The sequence below is a fragment of the Otolemur garnettii genome, unplaced genomic scaffold (assembly GCF_000181295.1).
Source record: "Otolemur garnettii isolate 467f Iridium unplaced genomic scaffold, OtoGar3 scaffold00019, whole genome shotgun sequence".
In the NCBI taxonomy this organism is placed as follows: Eukaryota; Metazoa; Chordata; class Mammalia; order Primates; family Galagidae; genus Otolemur; species Otolemur garnettii.
In genome coordinates this window covers 19,938,187-19,942,959 of record NW_003852414.1, presented here as the reverse complement: position 1 = coordinate 19,942,959, position 4,773 = coordinate 19,938,187, and positions in this window count along the sequence as shown.

Genomic DNA, 4,773 nt, shown 5'->3' with positions numbered 1-4,773 from the left:
GAGCCGAAACTTGTTTTCTTAATGTTTGAAGCTTAGGGGTTGGGCCACGTGGCTCCAGATCTGACCGTGTTCTTTCATTGATTCTACACGTCTCTGTGGCCTCCCCATGTGCCAGATGCACAGGGGCACCAGGGGCGTCTCCTGTCTTCCTTACGGCCATCAGGAGGGGACGTCTTAGCCATCAGCAGGTGGGACTGTCCAGGTCACCCTGCCTTGGTGGCCTGGGCTGCACACTCCTGCTGCTGCGTGGGTGAGCAGAGTCTCCAATGCTTTGCCTTTCTCGCCTCCCAGAGTTACCTCCTGTGCCATCCAGTCCCTTCTCCCTATGGCTCTGCCCTGCTCTGTCCTTAGTTTTCAGCTAATAGGGACAAGGTACCTACAAAGGCAGGCAGGAAAGGCAGCAGGAGGTTGGGTCCAGCCTGGCCTTGGACAGGGCCCTCATGGCTGTGGGCGGGATCAGGGAATCCTTGAATCTGGTGCATGTGGCCTCGGCCTGGAGGGCTCCAGCTCAAGGCAGGTCCTTTGTGGCCTCCAACTCCCTCCCTCTGCTTAGGACTTGGTTCTGGAACTGGAAATTGCCTGTCAGAGTTTCCAGTACCCGACATGCAGGCTCCTACGCGCAACTCGCCTGAGTTCACCTGGGGTCACCCCAGTAGTACCTTGGCAGGCTGTGGGAGTTGTGGTTGTTGCTGGAAAGTCTGCAGGCCTGGCTTTGGTGGTGCAGAGCCCAGCTCTGAGCGCCACTCTCCCACCCCTGAGCCCAGATGGCAGAGCGAGATGAGGTTGCATCTCACCATGATGCCCTTCCAGCCCTACCTGCGTCTGACACAGTGCTGGGCAAGCCAGCGGCCCCTCTCCCAGCCTGCCATGAATTACTGCACTTCTGCCAGGGGTGGCACTGCCCACCTCTGTCTGCCATCGCACTGGGATGTGTCTACTCTCGAAGAACTGAGCATGTCCTTGCCTGGGGAGCCTCCACACTCGGGTCCTCATGTTGGCATTTAAATTATGTGTTGTAATTTTCTTCTAGAAATAGCTACTTCCGATGCCAGTTTAGGCCCGATGGTAAAAACCACAGGCTCTGCATGGGCACGATAGGCCCGTGCTCAGGAGAAGAGGATCCTAAAGAACAGCCTGATGCATATTTCCCCCATCCCTGTCATCACCGCAGTTCCCGCACAGCCAGCGGACTCAGGAAGGGCCTACCAGCCTCAGCAGCCCCCAGGGCCCCGGCTTCCTCATCCCCTCCCTGCTGGCAGCCAGTGCAGATACAACAAGGAAGTCACTTTTACACTGAAGTTCCACCGCCTGCTGGGATACAAGGCTTTTCCACTTGCTAAAAATAGGTGTCCAGCCTTGATTTTCCTTCTCTGGGGCCGGGCAGGTCTGCCTTCCTGCGCAGACAGGACACGGGAGGAGGCGTCCACTCAAGTGCTGGCTTTCGCCTATGGAAGTCACAGAGTTCTTCCCAGAACGCCTTCCTCTGGAGATGCTGGGGACTGTTGGGCCAGTTCCCTGCGGCCACTTAGGCTGGCGAGGAGGGGGTGCCTATGTGAATGGCGGGGCACAGGCTGCAGCCTGGGCATCATGCTGTGACCTCCAGGGCCAGCCAGGCCTCACCAGAGCTCCAAAGTAAGGGGAAGACTCCGGCCCAAATCCCACCCACCCCCGCTCTGCATTCTGGGTGGGTCTGAGGCCCTTCCTTAGTCCGTCCTGCCCAGACAGCAAGGTGGCCTGGCCCCTGCCTGTCAGACTCGCCTTCTCTGCCAGGCCTCCTCTGATTCTCCATTCTTCCAGCTGGAACACAGCTAGGCCCTTCATGGCCTTCGAGAAATCCACAGTGGCTTCAGCAGCTGATCCTGTTCCACCTACTGCCCCAGGAGAAGGCAGAGGTCAACAGCAAGGCCTGGGCATACGCTGCCACTGTGGTGCTAACCAGCTGTGATCAGCTGAGTCGCCGAAGTGGAGAGTTTGAAACACTAAGTGGAAGCATGGATGTGGGAACCTGTGAAGACTGTTGCCCCAGGCTGGGGTTCTCACGGTGTGGCCCCCTGAGCGGCACAGCAAACTGTCATCAGGGAAGTCGTGAGAATTGCAAGTGACCAGACTCAACCTTAGGCCTGTGGGTCAGAAGCTCTGGAGGGAGGACCCAGGGATGTGGGCCTCAGGAAGCCCTCCATGGGACCGACAGACCTGCCCCTGAGGTGCACGGTGGCAAAAGCCCCCAAATGTGCATTGTAGGCGTAAGGGTGACATCCTGCAGGTGCAGACCCTGCTGTGCACATCTTTGCATCCTCAGTACCTAGGATGGCATCTCACACGCAGCAGGTACCTGATAAATCGCTCTTAAATTGAACCGTCCTCTGAACACTGAAGGCAAGCGTAGCTCTGATGTCTCACGGTGAGTGTATGTGATGCTTAGAAAGCAGGAAGCCCAGCTTGAGAAAGAATAGTAGACTTGGGCAGTTACTTGGTCCCACAGGTGACCACATGATGGGGGACCGTCAACCTGACAAGGGGCCAGGCTACACTTCCTGCATCCCCAGCACGTGACTTCCAGGGCTCCCTTAAATGGATGAAAAGATCCGTGCTGGCTGTTGCCTGAGCATTTGGGCACCCACTGTGTGCTGTCCTGAGGATGTCAGGGGAGCAGGACAGACACTGCCCATCCTCCCCAGTTACAGTCCAGGGGAAAAGACAGACACATGCGCCCCTGGCAAGAAGTTATAGCCGTACTGTGGAAGGGGAAACTGGCCTGGGGACGGAGTGGGGGGCAGTGGTCAGGGAAGAGAGCCAAGGTGAGATTCAAAGCACTCCAATGGGAATAGAGCGTACTCTACACAGAGGGCATGGACGGCGAGAGTCTCAGAGTGGGTCAGGACTTAGAGCAGTTAGGAGGAGGGTCTGTGGGCCTGGTGGAGCTGTGGGAAGGGAGCCCTGCCCACACAGGCCTTGCCATCCAGCAGTCATTTAACAAATGCTTGGATACCAGCCTAGACACTGGGATACAGTAAGATAAAAGCGATTCACAGAGCAAGACCTGCTCTTGAGGCGCTTATGCTCCAGGGTAAGGACAGAAAACAGAGCTGGGAACGGTGCTTCCAGGAGAGGGTTAAACACCAGTGGCAGATGGGACTTCTGCCCAGCAGAGCAAGGGGCCGAGGAAGTCAAAGGCTGGTGTCATCACCAGGCAATTAAGAGTTAGGCATGTGCCAGCTCACCCTTCAGTCACACCCCCACTTGAGGCTCTGTGAATTCAGCCTGACAGTTTCGACATCCTTGTTTGCAATCAAGGAAAGGGAAGATGCCAAGCTTTAAGGGAGGAAGGAACAAAACCAAGAGCACCACACACACAGGCCCCTGCTGGGCACGTGATACGGCACCGTGCTCTACGAGCCGAACTGCAGGGAACAGCCCAACGCCTTGCTCCCCACACGTGTCAGCCTTTGTGCAGCTACGCTAAGGAGTCTCCAGCTGAGGGCAGGGAGCCCCATTGGCTCTGCTACGCATTTAGGGCCTAAATCTTGTGCTCTGAGAGTTCCAAAACTGGTTCTCTGCCCAAGAACCAGATCTGGTCCAGAGAAGTTCAAAGGAAGTGGTTAATGACACAGCAAGGGTGCAACCGGGCCAGGCTAATAGCACTTAATGGGATTCTGAACCCCAGACACCAGCCGAGCCGGCTGACCCTCTAATGACACGGCGTGTTAGGTAGGTGCACCTCCTGGGTTGGCAGCCTATGGTATTTTTGTTTTTTGAGACTTAAGTCTCACGCTGTTGCCCAGGCTAGAGTGCCGTAGTGTCATCATCACTCCCAGCATCTCAAATTCTTGGACTTAAGAGATCCTCTGGCCTCAGCCTCCTGAGTTGCTGGGACTACACTGCCTGCCATCATGCCAAGCTCATTTTTCCATTTTTAGTAGAGACAGATCTTGGTCTCACTCAGGCTGGTCTTCAACTGCAGAGCTCAAGGGATCCTCCCACCTTGGCCTCCCAGAATGCTAGGATTACAGGCATGAGCCACCATGCCTGGCCTGTGTTGGCAGCCTTTGGAGGGTGGGTCCTAACCAGATTTTGTTTGAAATGAGGCTTTGAACACCACCAACCCCATATTCACACTTGATTCTGTATTTCCATAAACGTGTTCAAGGCAGAAGAAGCAGGGGGAGGCGGGACATACAGTGAACATGAAGACAGGCCTGGGCCTGCTCCTAGCAGCAAGGCAGCGTGGCCTGGGTCACCTCCCATCTCTCAGCTTCAGCATCCTCATCGTGTTAGTCAGGTTGGGCGAGTCTGTGCAGTGGTAACAAGTAGACCCTAACGTCTTAGTGGCTTAACACAGCCAGGCTCTTCTACTCACACCACTTTGTGGGCCAGCCTTCCTTTCTCCATCATGCCTGGCCATGCAGGCAGGAGGGCATGGCCTCTGACATCTCTACAGCAGAGCGAGAAGAGGACATGGGGGGGCGTCTCGTGGAATACATCAGATGCAGGCCAGGAGGGGGCTGCCGTGGATCCTTCCTGCATCACTGGACTAGACTCATCACACGGCTACACCCCACGACAGGAGGACCAGGAATGCACTTCCCTCCCAGGAAGAGGAAATGGGGCAGGACGCATATGACACAATCTTCGCTCACTCAACCGTTAAATCCATTCATTCATTCATGCACACATTCACGCATTCAATTTAGGTGCCAGGCATTGTGTTAAGCGTTAGGGTTGTAAAAATCACCGTGTCCTCATGAAGTTCCATAGGTGACACACATAGAATGA